Genomic DNA, 15,921 nt, shown 5'->3' with positions numbered 1-15,921 from the left:
GTGAAGCAGCTGTTGACTGGCCACAGGTACATAATGTCACGGATAAGTCTGGGGAGAGTGAAGCAGCTGTTGACTGGCCACAGGTACATAATGTCAGGGATAAGTCATTGGAGAGTGAAGCAGCTGTTGACTGGCCACAGGTACATAATGTCACGGATAAGTCTGAGGCGAGTGAAGCAGCTGTTGACTGGCCACAGGTACATAATGTCACGGATAAGTCTGAGGCGAGTGAAGCAGCTGTTGACTGGCCACAGGTACATAATGTCAGGGATAAGTCTGAAGCGAGTGAAGCAGCTGTTGACTGGCCACAGGTACATAATGTCACGGATAAGTCTGGGGAGAGTGAAGCAGCTGTTGACTGGCCACAGGTACATAATGTCAGGGATAAGTCATTGGAGAGTGAAGCAGCTGTTGACTGGCCACAGGTACATAATGTCACCGATAAGTCTGAGGAGAGTGAAGCAGCTGTTGACTGGCCACAGGTACATAATGTCAGGGATAAGTCTGAGGCGAGTGAAGCAGCAGCTGACTGGCCACAGGTACATAATGTCACGGATAAGTCTGAGGCGAGTGAAGCAGCTGCTGACAGGCCACAAGTACAGAATGTCATGGATAAGTCTGAGGCAAGTGAAGCAGCTGCTGACTGGCCACAAGTACATAATGTCACCGATAAGTCTAGGGAGAGTGAAGCAGCTGTTGACTGGCCACAGGTACATAATTCCACGGATAAGTCTGACGCGAGTGAAGCAGCTGCTGACTGGCCTGAGGTACATAATGTCAGGGATAAGTCATTGGAGAGTGAAGCAGCTGTTGACTGGCCACAAGTACATAATGTCACGGATAACTCTGGGAAGAGTGAAGCAGCTGTTGACTGGCCACGGGTACATAATTTCACGGATAAGTCTGAGGCGAGTGAAGCAGCTGTTGACTGGCCACGGGTACATAATGTCAGGGATAAGTCTGAGATGAGTGAAGCAGCTGTTGACTGGCCACAGGTACATAATGTCACGGATAAGTCTGAGGCGAGTGAACCAGCTGCTGACTGGCCACAAGTACATAATGTCACCGATAAGTCTAGGGAGAGTGAAGCAGCTGTTGACTGGCCACAGGTACATAATTCCACGGATAAGTCTGAGGCGAGTGAAGCAGCTGCTGACTGGCCTGAGGTACATAATGTCAGGGATAAGTCATTGGAGAGTGAAGCAGCTGTTGACTGGCCACAAGTACATAATGTCACGGATAACTCTGGGAAGAGTGAAGCAGCTGTTGACTGGCCACGGGTACATAATTTCACGGATAAGTCTGAGGCGAGTGAAGCAGCTGTTGACTGGCCACGGGTACATAATGTCAGGGATAAGTCTGAGATGAGTGAAGCAGCTGTTGACTGGCCACAGGTACATAATGTCACGGATAAGTCTGAGGCGAGTGAACCAGCTGCTGACTGGCCACAGGTACATAATGTCAGGGATAAGTCTGGGGAGAGTGAAGCAGCTGTTGACTGGCCACAGGTACATAATGTCAGGGATAAGTCTGGGGAGAGTGAAGCAGCTGTTGACTGGCCACAGGTACATAATGTCAGGGATAAGTCTGAGGCGAGTGAAGCAGCTGCTGACTGGCCACAGGTACATAATGTCACGGATAAGTCTGGGGAGAGTGAAGCAGCTGTTGACTGGCCAGAGGTACATAATGTCAGGGATAAGTCATTGGAGAGTGAAGCAGCTGTTGACTGGCCACAGGTACATAATGTCACGGATAAGTCTGAGGCGAGTGAAGCAGCTGCTGACTGGCCACAAGTACAGAATGTCATGGATAAGTCTGAGGCGAGTGTAGCAGCTGCTGACTGGCCACAGGTACATAATGTCACGGATAAGTCTGAGGCGAGTGAAGCAGCTGCTGACTGGCCACAAGTACAGAATGTCATGGATAAGTCTGAGGAGAGTGAAGCAGCTGTTGACTGGCCACAGGTACATAATGTCAGGGATAAGTCTGAGGCGAGTGAAGCAGCTGTTGACTGGCCACAGGTACATAATGTCACGGATAAGTCTGAGGCGAGTGAAGCAGCTGCTGACTGGCCACAAGTACAGAATGTCACCGATAAGTCTGGGGAGAGTGAAGCAGCTGTTGACTGGCCACAGGTACATAATTCCACGGATAAGTCTGAGGCGAGTGAAGCAGCTGCTGACTGGCCACAGGTACATAATGTCAGGGATAAGTCTGAGGCGAGTGAAGCAGCTGCTGACTGGCCACAAGTACAGAATGTCACGGATAAGTCTGAGGCGAGTGAAGCAGCTGTTGACTGGCCACAAGTACAGAATGTCACGGATAAGTCTGAGGCGAGTGAAGCAGCTGTTGACTGGCCCCAGGTACATAATTTCACGGATAAGTCTGAGGCGAGTGAAGCAGCTGTTGACTGGCCACAGGTACATAATTTCACGGATAAGTCTGAGGCGAGTGAAGCACCTGTTGACTGGCCACAAGTACAGAATGTCACCGATAAGTCTGGGGAGAGTGAAGCAGCTGCTGAATGGCCACAAGTACATAATGTCATGGATAAGTCTGAGGTGAGTGAAGCAGCTGCTGACTGGCCACAGGTACATAATGTCACTGATAAGTCTGAGGCGAGTGAAGCAGCTGTTGATTGGCGACAGGTACATAACCTTACGCGATCCCCGGGAGAGGCAGGGCGGACACCATTAGAACAGCCCTAGCAGAGAAAGTGACTGTTTATTATTATTTTCCTTTGGTGTTGACATGGATTAAGAAGGGGTTATTAGAGTAGTGGACAACCCCTTTAAACCGTTGACACTCCATGGCATATGTATCCATAGTGGGATGGGTCATGGTCTTTTGAAACAGGCTCAGAAGCTGGACCCGCTCCCCACAAGGCAGGAGCCAACTACAGGGACACCATCAGGGCATTACTACCCTTACTGGCGTATGGGGCCCAGTGAGGAGGGTCCCGGACCGGTGCAGAGGTGTTACTACTAGAGGTGGTATTGTGGCTAGTACTGCTAGTGGAGCACTGTAACTAGCATTGCTAGTGGGGTACTGTGGCTAGTACTGATAGTGGGGTACTGTGGCTAATACTGCTAGTGGAGCACTGTAGCTAGTACTGCTAGTGGAGCACTGTAACTAGCACTGCTAGTGGGGTACTGTGGCTAGTACTGATAGTGGGGTACTATTGCTAGAACTGCTAGTGGGGTACTGTAACTAGTACTGATAGTGGAGTACTGTAACTAGTACTGCTAGTGGGGTACAGTGGCTAGTACTGATAGTGGGGTATTGTAACTAGTAATGCTAGTGGAATACTGTTACTAGTACTGCTAGTGGGGTACAGTGGCTAGTATTGATAGTGGGGTATTGTAGCTAGTACTGATAGTGGGGTACTGTAACTAGTACTGCTAGTGGAGTACTGTAGTACTGCTAGTGGGGTACTGAAGCTAGTACTGATAGTGAGGTACTATTGCTAGCACTGACATTGGGGTACTGTGGCTGGTACTGCTAGAGGTGGTATTGTGGCTAGTACTGATAGTGGGGTACTGTGGCTACTACAGATAGTGGGGTACTGTTGCTAGTACAGATAGTGGGGTACTGTTGCTAGTACAGATAGTGGAGTACTGTAACTAGCACTGCTAGTGGGGTACTGTGGCTAGTACTGATAGTGGAGTACTGTAACTAGTACTGCTAGTGGGGTACTGCGGCTAGTACTGATAGTGGGGTACAGTGGCTAGTACTGATAGTGGGGTACTGTAACTAGTACTGCTAGTTGAGTACTGTAACTAGTACTGCTAGTGGGGTACTGTAACTAGTACTGCTAGTGGGGTACTGCAACTAGTACTGCTAGTGGGGTACAGTGGCTAGTACTGATAGTGGGGTATTGTGGCTAGTACTGATAATGGGGTACTGTAACTAGTACTGCTAGTGGAGTACTGTAACTAGTATTGCTAGTGGGGTACTGTGGCTAGTACTGCCAGTGGGGTACTGAAGCTAGTACTGATAGTGAGGTACTATTGCTAGTACTTACAGTGGGGTACTGTGGCAGGTACTACTAGAGGTGGTATTGTGGCTAGTACTGATAGTGGGGTACTGTGGCTACTACTGATAGTGGGGTACTGTTGCTAGTACTGATAGTGGGGTACTGTTGCTAGTACTGATAGTGGGGTACTGTAGCTAAAACTGATAGTGGGGTACTGTAGCTAGTACTGATAGTGGGGTACTGTGTATAGTACTGCCAGTGGGGTACTGTAGCTAGTATTGATAGTGGGGTACTGTGGATAGTACTGATAGTGGGGTATTGTGGATAGTACCGATAGTGGGGTACTGTCGCTGGTACTGATAGTGAGGTACTGTGGCTAGTACTGATAGTGGGGTATTGTGGCTAGTACTTATAGTGGGGTACTGTAACTAGTGGTGCTAGTGGTGTACTGTGGCTGGTACTGCTAGTGGGGTACTGTGGATAGTACTGCCAGTGGAGTACAGTAGCTAGTACTGATAGCGGGGTACTGTGGATAGTACCGATAGTGGGGTACTGTGGAAAGTACCGGTAGTGGGGTACTGTGGATAGTACCGGTAGTGGGGTACTGTGGATAGTACCAATAGTGGGGTACTGTGGCTGGTACCGATAGTGGGGTACTGTGGCTAGTACTGCTAGTGGAGTACTGTGGCTTGTAATGATAGTGGGGTACTGTGGCTAGTACTGATAGTGGGATACTGTGCCTAGTACTGATAGTGGGGTACTGTAGCAAGTACTGTTAGTCGGGTACTGTAGCTAGTACTGTTAGTTGGGTACTGTGGCTAGTACTGATAGTGGGGTACTGTGGATAGTACTTATAGTGGGGTACTGTAACTAGTACTGCTAGTGGGGTACTGTAGCTATTACTGATAGTGGGGTACTGTAACTAGTACTGTTAGTGGAGTACTGTAACTAGTACTGCTAGTGCGGTACTGTGGCTAGTACTGATAGTCAGGTACTGTGGCTAGTACTGATCTGATAGTGGGGTACTGTAACTAGTACTGCTAGTGGGGTACTGTAGCTAGTACTGATAGTGGGGTACTGTAACTAGTACTGATAGTGGGGTACTGTGGCTGGTACTGACAGTGGGGTACTGTGGCTGGTACTGACAGTGGGGTACTGTAGCTAGTACTGACAGTGGGGTACTGTGGCTAGTACTGACAGTGGGGTACTGTGGCTAGTACTGACAGTGGGGTACTGTAACTAGTACTGCTAGTGGGGTAGTGTAACCAGTACTGCTAGTGGGGTACTGTGGCTAGTACTGATAGTCAGGTACTGTGGCTAGTACTGATCTGATAGTGGGGTACTGTAACTAGTACTGCTAGTGGGGTACTGTAGCTAGTACTGATAGTGGGGTACTGTGGCTAGTACTGTTAGTGGAGTACTGTAACTAGTACTGCTAGTGCGGTACTGTGGCTAGTACTGATAGTGGGGTACTGTAACTAGTACTGATAGTGGGGTACTGTGGCTGGTACTGACAGTGGGGTACTGTAGCTAGTACTGACAGTGGGGTACTGTGGCTAGTACTGACAGTGGGGTACTGTTACTAGTACTGATAGTGGGGTACTGTAACTAGTACTGATAGTGGGGTAGTGTAACCAGTACTGCTAGTGGGGTACTGTGGCTAGTACTGATAGTCAGGTACTGTGGCTAGTACTGATCTGATAGTGGGGTACTGTAACTAGTACTGCTAGTGGGGTACTGTAGCTAGTACTGATAGTGGGGTACTGTAACTAGTACTGATAGTGGGGTACTGTGGCTGGTACTGACAGTGGGGTACTGTGGCTGGTACTGACAGTGGGGTACTGTAGCTAGTACTGACAGTGGGGTACTGTGGCTAGTACTGACAGTGGGGTACTGTGGCTAGTACTGACAGTGGGGTACTGTAACTAGTACTGCTAGTGGGGTAGTGTAACCAGTACTGCTAGTGGGGTACTGTGGCTAGTACTGATAGTCAGGTACTGTGGCTAGTACTGATCTGATAGTGGGGTACTGTAACTAGTACTGCTAGTGGGGTACTGTAGCTAGTACTGATAGTGGGGTACTGTGGCTAGTACTGTTAGTGGAGTACTGTAACTAGTACTGCTAGTGCGGTACTGTGGCTAGTACTGATAGTGGGGTACTGTAACTAGTACTGATAGTGGGGTACTGTGGCTGGTACTGACAGTGGGGTACTGTAGCTAGTACTGACAGTGGGGTACTGTGGCTAGTACTGACAGTGGGGTACTGTTACTAGTACTGATAGTGGGGTACTGTAACTAGTACTGATAGTGGGGTAGTGTAACCAGTACTGCTAGTGGGGTACTGTGGCTAGTACTGATAGTCAGGTACTGTGGCTAGTACTGATCTGATAGTGGGGTACTGTAACTAGTACTGCTAGTGGGGTACTGTAGCTAGTACTGATAGTGGGGTACTGTAACTAGTACTGATAGTGGGGTACTGTGGCTGGTACTGACAGTGGGGTACTGTAGCTAGTACTGACAGTGGGGTACTGTGGCTAGTACTGATAGTGGGGTACTGTGGCTAGTACTGATAGTGGGGTACTGTAACTAGTACTGCTAGTGGGGTAGTGTAACCAGTACTGCTAGTGGGGTACTGTGGCTAGTACTGATAGTCAGGTACTGTGGCTAGTACTGATCTGATAGTGGGGTACTGTAACTAGTACTGCTAGTGGGGTACTGTAGCTAGTACTGCTAGTGGGGTACTGTAGCTAGTACTGCTAGTGGGGTACTGTGGCTAGTACTGCTAGTGGGGTACTGTGGCTAGTACTGCTAGTGGGGTACTGTAGCTAGTACTGATAGTGGGGTACTGTAGCTAGTACTGATAGTGGGGTACTGTAGCTAGTACTGATAGTGGGGTACTGTAGCTAGTACTGATAGTGGGGTACTGTAGCTAGTACTGATAGTGGGGTACTGTAGCTAGTACTGATCTGATAGTGGGGTACTATAACCAGTACTGATAGTGGGGTACTGTTGCGATCCGTGTTTGGACACTGACGTCTTGTAGACGCTCTGGATAATGACACGGAAGTACATATTACCTGACTAGACAGGACACAGTTGTGACAAGTAAGGACTGGCCGCACTGACCTCTCTGCCCCAGGATCAGCCGCACTTTGCACCGCGCACAGTATGTTGCCTCTGGACCTGAACACTCCACTTCCGCTCTATGCGTTCCAAGCTACTGCTCTGGTTTGCGTTTCATCTGACAGCAGGCATCCTCCCGTCATTGTATGGCATGGAGCACCCTCTGGTGTTCCCTTATGGAACTGCCCTGTATAAAAACGCCTGCTAATGTCTGCTACATTTCACGTCCACTATATCGCCACTATGATCTGGACTCTTCTCCAAGCCCTGCTGGTAGCCATAATGACCAGGGCCGGACTGGGACTAAAATTCAGCCCTGGCATTTGAAGTTACACAGGCCCACTTGTCACACGGTGACTTTATAATATCTTTGTACACTTGTAGGCAGGGCCGGTTTTAGGCAAAGTGGGGCCCTACGCCTAGGCAAAGTTTAAAATGGGGCCCCAAATGCTAACATCTTGCACATCACACAAAAGCATTTCGGTTGTATTTACAAGCGCTGAGTTCAGGCAGCTAAATGAGTTTGATCGACAATACTGAAGTTGTTCAACACTTGTTTCCCGGCCTCTTTCCACCGTCTGAGAAAGAATGATGGGACAGAACGATCACGTCACTAACAGATCACTAACCGATCCCCATACAGTATCATGTTATCAGCAGCACATCTACAGTTTACAGCAGCGATGTGCTGCTGAGAACAATGATTTTTGTTCCAGCAAAAACAATCTGAATATGCAGCATTTTACTTGTTTAGTAAAATACACCCCATAGTCCTCCATATATTATAATGTGCTCCACAGTCCTCCATATAGTATAATACACTCCCTATAGTCCTCCATATATTAAAATACACTGCTCAGTCCTCCACATAGTATAATACACTCCTCATAGTCCTCCATATAGCATAATACACTCCTCATAGTGCGCCATATAGTATAATGCACCGCCATAGTCATCCATGTAGTACAATTCACTTCCCATAGTATAATGCACCCCATAGTTCTTCATATAGTATAACGTATTCCCCATAGTCCTCGATACAGTATAATGCAGTCCACATATAGTATAATGTAGCCACCACCCTACAGAATATAATGCGGCAACCACAGAGTATAATGCAGCCACCCTACAGAGTATAATGCAGCCACCCCACAGAGTATAATGTAACCCCATAGAATATAATACAGCCCACCTCCCCATAATATATAATGTAGCCCCCCATAGAATATAATGCAGCCCCCATAGTATATAACACAACCTCCCCCATAGTATATAACCCAACCTCCCCCATAGAATATAATATACCCCCACAATAGTATATACCACAGCCACATAGTACATAACATGGCCTCCCCATAGAAGATAATATACTCCCCATAGTATATAGCAAAGCCTGCATAGTATATAGCACAGCCCGCATAGTAGATAACAGCCCACACAGCAGTATACAGCACAGCCCACACAGTAGTATATACAGCACAGCCCACACAGTAGTATATACAGCACAGCTCACACAGTAGTATATACAGCACAGCCCGCACAGTAGTATATATAGCACAGCCCGCACAGTAGTATATACAGCACAGCCCGCACAGTAGTATATACAGCACAGCCCACACAGTGGTATATACAGCACAGCCAGCACAGTAGTATATCCAGCACAGTCCGCACAGTGGTATGTCCAGCACAGTGGTATATACAGCACAGCCCGCACAGTGGTATATCCAGCACAGCCCGCACAGTGGTATATCCAGCACAGTGGTATATCCAGCACAGCCCGCACAGTGGTATATCCAGCACAGCCCGCACAGTGGTATATCCAGCACAGCCCGCACAGTGGTATATCCAGCACAGCCCGCACAATGGTATATCCAGCACAGCCCGCACAATGGTATATCCAGCACAGCCCGCACAGTGGCATATCCAGCACAGCCCGCACAGTGGTATATCCAGCACAGCCCGCACAGTGGTATATCCAGCACAGCCCGCACAGTGGTATATACAGCACAGCCCGCACAGTGGTATATCCAGCACAGCCCGCACAGTGGTATATACAGCACAGCCCGCACAGTGGTATATACAGCACAGTGGTATATCCAGCACAGCCTGCACAGTGGTATATCCAGCACAGCCCGCACAGTGGTATATACAGCACAGCCCGCACAGTGGTATATACAGCACAGCCCGCACAGTGGTATATCCAGCACAGCCCGCATCTCTCCTCCTCCTCTCCCCCCCCGAGAATGTCCCCACAGTCCAGTAAAAAAAATAAAAAACACTCTCCTCACCTTTCCTCTTGCCCGCATTGCTTCCTGCTCCTGTCTCAGCTGCTGCAGTCTGCCCGGGACACAGCAGGTGCGCGATGATATGACATCATCGCGCAACCGCAGTGTCAGAGGCAGAGCGGGGAATGATGGGAGAGGGAGCGTCTGTAGACGCTCTCTCCTCCATCATTGCATTCAACTGTACCGGCGTCGACGCCGGTATAATTGAATGCGGCGGCAGGGGGGTGAGGCGGGGGGAGGCGGATCGAGTGGCCCACGACTGGCACCGGCCCTTCTGGCATTTGCCAGAAGTGCCCAATGGCCAGTCCGGCCCTGATAATGACCATACGGTAGTGCCTGCTAATCACAAGACCCTAGTGTCCATCCATACCGCTAGATCTGCCACATACGTCTTGCGGACTCTTCCTCCCGATGTATGTGAATGTGATAAGTCTGAGGAGAGTGAAGCAGCTGTTGACTGGCCACAGGTACATAATGTCACCGATAAGTGTGAGGCGAGTGTAGCAGCTGCTGACTGGCCACAGGTACATAATGTCACCGATAAGACTGAGGCGAGTGTAGCAGCTGTTGACTGGCCACAGGTACATAATGTCAGGGATAAGTCTGAGGCGAGTGTAGCAGCTGTTGACTGGCCACAGGTAAATAATGTCACGGATAAGTCTGAGGCGAGTGTAGCAGCTGCTGACTGGCCACAGGTACATAATGTCACGGATAAGTCTGAGGCGAGTGAAGCAGCTGCTGACTGGCCACAGGTACATAATGTCACGGATAAGTCTGAGGCGAGTGAAGCAGCTGCTGACTGGCCACAGGTACATAATGTCACGGATAAGTCTGAGGCGAGTGAAGCAGCTGTTGACTGGCCACAGGTACATAATGTCACGGATAAGTCTGAGGCGAGTGTAGCAGCTGTTGACTGGCCACAGGTACATAATGTCAGGGATAAGTCTGAGGCGAGTGTAGCAGCTGTTGACTGGCCACAGGTACATAATGTCACGGATAAGTCTGAGGCGAGTGAAGCAGCTGCTGACTGGCCACAGGTACATAATGTCACGGATAAGTCTGAGGCGAGTGTAGCAGCTGTTGACTGGCCACAGGTACATAATGTCACGGATAAGTCTGAGGCGAGTGAAGCAGCTGTTGACTGGCCACAGGTACATAATGTCAGGGATAAGTCTGAGGCGAGTGAAGGAGCTGTTGATTGGCGACAGGTACATAATGTCAGGGATAAGTCTGAGGAGAGTGAAGCAGCTGTTGACTGGCCACAGGTACATAATGTCAGGGATAAGTCTGAGGAGAGTGAAGCAGTTGTTGACTGGCCACAGGTACATAATGTCAGGGATAAGTCTGAGGAGAGTGAAGCAGCTGTTGACTGGCCACAGGTACATAATGTCAGGGATAAGTCTGAGGAGAGTGAAGCAGCTGCTGACTGGCCACAGGTACATAATGTCACGGATAAGTCTGGGGCGAGTGAAGGAGCTGTTGATTGGCGACAGGTACATAACCTTACGCGATCCCCGGGAGAGGCAGGGCGGACACAATTAGAACAGCGCTAGCAGAGAAAGTGACTGTTTATTATTATTTTCCTTTGGTGTTGACATGGATTAAGAAGGGGTTATTGGAGTAGTGGACAACCCCTTTAAACCGTTGACACTCCATGGTATATATATATATATATATATATATATATATATATATATATATATATATATATATATATATATATATATAGGGATGGGTCATGGTCCTTTGAAACAGGCTCAGAAGCTGGACCCGCTCCCCACAAGGCAGGAGCCAACTACAGGGACACCATCAGTCAGGGAATTACTACCCTTACTGGCGTATGGGGCCCAGTGAGGAGGAGGGGCCCGGACCGGTGCAGAGGTGAGTTCACTGCAGTTCAAAGCTTACAGTTCAGGCTTTTTCTCACTGTGTTAGCTGGGATCTCACCGGAAGGAGGTCACTGCAATTCAATGGCACGGCTGGGAAAGCAGCCTCATTGATTGCCGGTAACCTCGATGACGTCACCTATGCTCATTGATGCTGAGCTTGCAGCAGCTCATTCACTAGTGGTTCTCAGTCTGGACGGTCACATCTTGGCATCATCCAAGTTTAAAACTATTTATCCCCAGACATGGATTACAGCGTGGGATAGAACGTCAGACAGGTGAGGGATATGGTTGTTTTTTTTATTTTATTACAGGAGACAAGGGATTCAATGGAATGGACGTTAGGTGAGTATAACTGTACATATAACAACTGATACCGCGCTTGGGTGATAGTAAAGGACCAGCCCCAGCTACAGGAATGCAGCCAAACCACATGAATGTGTACAGCAATAGGTGATCAGGATGACACGCTGCACGTTATAGAAAATCCAATTGCCAACTGCTGTGTGAGCCGTCAACCTGCTTACTCCTTAGACCATGTACCGTACATCCAGGTGTATATACATTCCACTAAAATTACCATAGACATATGTGGTGCCCGTACCTGGTAAATCACACTTATGTGCTGGAATGAACTTGATAATAACAGTTCTTACCATGTGGAAGTGTGGTCCGCAGGAAAATGTATATTGTGCTGAACTCCACCAAACTGCTCGTAGTGGGTACCGGAGGTGGTGTACGTGTCTCACCGGTGGGAGCGGCAGGTACGAGGATGAAATGACCTGCGGGTGGTAGCGGTCAGGTGGGCGCACGTTGGCTGGTGCCGCCTTGACCGGTGCGAGGTGTAGCTGCTCAGTGTAGAGCCAGGAGACGTCCCGGCCGGAGGAGTCCCTGGTTACACTGAAGGAAAAAAATGGCCGCCGCTGACAAGCAGCGTGTGACGTCACAGGCCTACGGAGCCTTGCTAGGACAAAAGACTAACCGACGCGTTTCGAAGGGTGAACGCCCTTCTTCATCAGGGTTGAAGCCCTGTCAAGGAACTCCTCTATTATATACCTCCACTATACAACTGTGCCTACCCCTCAGAGCTCAAAGTCCCGCCCCACCTGCCATACTCCATATAGGTCTGAGATGCCAGCCTATTACCGCACCACCTAATATAAATCCCCTATCGTATCAGGGTTGTAAAAGAATATATACCTCCTGTCAGCTGTTATTCAGACCTCTAAACAATACTACTAGCTATGGACCATATTAAAAACTGTATATATCACATTAAAATTATTAAATATATGTTTATTAAATATATGTTTGCCACAAAAAGCGTATGTGTGTAAAAATATATAAAAATATGTAGAAATAACTACCTTTATTATTATTAAAAAAACTTAAAAACATATACAATCTCCATGGATTTATACATGGACTCTGACACTCAAGATACACTAAAAAACTATCACTAAACTCGTTTATATAAAAAAACTGACCCCAGTCATTGGTTAAAAATATGCAAATTGCCTCTTCTGAGAAAAAGAGGACTTTACTCTATAGCGCCACCTGTTGGAAGTAACTTCCAACAGGTGGCGCTATAGAGTAAAGTCCTCTTTTTCTCAGAAGAGGCAATTTGCATATTTAAATTCCCAGAGGAGCATTGCACGGCGAATAAGCCTCCTTACCTTGACAAGCCAGAGATGGTATGTCACTCTCCATAAGGAGAAACGTTACCCCTTAGACCCCACTCCAGAGCCTCTCACCTAGCCAAATCAGTTCTCATGCTTCGCACTGACGAGGGCCAACAGCCCGAAACACCGTGTCTGCGAATTGAGATACTGATTTGGCTATAATCCTAAGTCATATTGCACGACTCGTTAAAGGGTTGATTGTGATTTGTAGGATCGCTACTTCCAACAGGTGGCGCTATAGAGTAAAGTCCTCTTTTTCTCAGAAGAGGCAATTTGCATATTTAAATTCCCAGAGGAGCATTGCACGGCGAATAAGCCTCCTTACCTTGACAAGCCAGAGATGGTATGTCACTCTCCATAAGGACAAACGTTACCCCCTGGTTAAAAATAAACGTAAAAAACCCCCAAGCATGATAATTTGACATGAACCTCCACATGTATCATTTAAAAGGCATGTAGTTCAAATTCATGGTTCAAGCCTTTGGACAACATCTGGAATCCTCACTCTTGTCACACCGGATCTATTCACCAGGTCCTGCATCACTTTTCCAAATCTACCAATGACTTTCCCCACCAGATTTCTGGGTACTCGAACGACATCTTCCACAAAGCCCAGCCGACTTTGAGCTTTCCTGGCATGCTCCAAACGTCGAGCCGCTTCCTTGTTCCTCAACAGGATCATTTGTTTCGTGCAAAGACATTGTAGGTGCATATCCTTCAGGATAGCTACCCGCTTTACTGTGACTTCCTTAGTGGACAGTATCACCAACTGTTTCGTCTCTGGTGCCCAGTTCACACTATGCGCTTCCACTGCTTTTCTAAAGGCCTCATGCACACCTTCACTGGTACAGGCTTCTTGCACCTCTTCGGGTACATCAATCACGGTCTTGAAGAGCAAGGTCTCACTCTCTTCATGGATATACCGCTCCCTTTTTGCCTCGGACCTTTCCACGAAGACATCTGCCACGACCGGGTGACTGTCTTGTTCTGATTTTAGCACCAATTCATCCTCCGCTTTACACTCTTCCAGATCCCTGGCCAGGATGGGCACTGGCAGCTTCACCTCGTTACCACTCTGGTACCGCCGCTGTGGGTCTTCAACCAGCATCTTCTTCTCTTGCATAAGACCACTTAATGCTTCTCTGAGCCCTTCCACATCTTCCCTTAAGGCTTTGTTCACACTTTGCCCGGTTGACAGGTGATGTTTGAGCTCAGAGACTTCCCTCTCCAGTTCATCTACCCGGTGCTCAGCTGCTTGTCTCAGATGCCTTAACTCGGCCTGTAAATCTGTTACCTTTTGCTTCTCATGAGACAACTCATTAGCGAGATCCTGGACCTCCTCTTTATCAAGCTTCTCACCGGGTGCAATTTGTTCAGCCCCTTTTCCTCTTTTACGTCTCCGGGAGGAAGACTTGCCACTTGTACTTGAGTCAGCTATACTGCACTCTTTCCCGCTGTCTAAATGGGAGTCACCACCACCCGGTTGGTTATCCTGGAACCAGCAGTCGCCACTTACACAGGTCATATTTTCTGGTATGGCTGCCCCCGCAATCTTGACGTCACCTTGTGGAGCACTGTCGTTCCCCTGTGTCAGTATTTCTGTCAGCACACCATTGTACTCAGTCCTAGTGGTTGCTAATGACAGTGACACGTCACAGTCACCCCCGGAGTTTGTGTCACACCTCACAGTACGGTGAACCCTCAAGTTCCTTTCTAACAGGGTGTCAGCTTCACAGGTTCTATTTACCAGATCACTGTCAGTCATTTTGGGGTACATGTCAGGTGACATCATGTCGGTAAGTTGGGCCGACGAACCCTTCACTCTGGTCACCCCATTGTCTGACCCGTCAATTTTGGGACCCATTACTGACTTAACGTATGCCCCTGCAAAAGTAATGAGACTTCCATCCTCGTGCTGCAGAGGAACACCCTCCTCCCACAAGTCTGAGAATAACTTACAGTCCCGGCCTACTATCACAGGACAAGGTAGGTTAGGAACTATGGCGGCCTCAAGATTTGAATAGCCCCTGACCGTCTCAAGGTACACCCGGGTCACTAAATAAACCTTAGGGTCCCCATGGATGCAGGTGACCTTGATCTTTTCAGACCTTACAAATTGATCTTCCGCAGACTTCACCAAGGTCACTGAGCTCCCCGAATCGACCAGACCAAATACTTCTACCTCTGCGTTTAACTCCAGAACACACCCACGTAGCCTTTCACCAGGAGGGTAGTTCTTATGGCAGATTGGACATGCATAGTACCATTGTCCCTGGCTACAGTCCAATGATGCATTCACCACCGCCTCTTTTTTCCCCACCACCCCTATTCGGGTTACCGCCTTTTTGGGACTCTGCCCCCTTTAGGGTCACTACCCCCTTTTGGGACTCCACCCCCTTTTGGGCAACTACGCTCTTTTGGGTTACCGCCCCCTTTCGGGACTCCGCCCCTTTTAAAACAACCATCCCTATTTGGGTTACCGCCCCCTTTTTGGGACACCACTCTATTAGGGACACTCCCACTTCCCTGGGGTACACCCCGTGGACTCCCCACAGTACTTTCAGGTACGTTCGCACCATGCACCAGAATGTCCCTGGGCTTGCACTGGCCCTTTAAGAGTCTGCACAACCTGGAGCACAATTTTTTTTTTTTCAATACTTCACCAGCTCTTGCTGGCATTGCTACAGCTCCTGCTGCAGTCCCAAATCACTGGCACCTCCGGGTGCTGATCACAAGCTGCTGCTACCGCCACTGCAGCTCCTGCTGCTGCAGAACCTCTTGCTGCAAGCGCGCTGCACGGCTCAACCGCAGACTTTGTGGACCCGCCGATCCACAGCAAGCCGCTTGTCACCTTTGTGGACCCGCCGATCCACAGCAAGCCGCTTGTCACCTTCGTGGACCCGCCGATCCACAGCAAGTTGATTTAAGAAAAAAAAAACACACAGTCTCTCACTGACTCCGGTCAGTACA

The sequence above is a fragment of the Ranitomeya variabilis genome, chromosome 4 (assembly GCF_051348905.1).
Source record: "Ranitomeya variabilis isolate aRanVar5 chromosome 4, aRanVar5.hap1, whole genome shotgun sequence".
NCBI classification, from domain to species: Eukaryota; Metazoa; Chordata; class Amphibia; order Anura; family Dendrobatidae; genus Ranitomeya; species Ranitomeya variabilis.
This window is presented reverse-complemented; position numbering follows the sequence as displayed.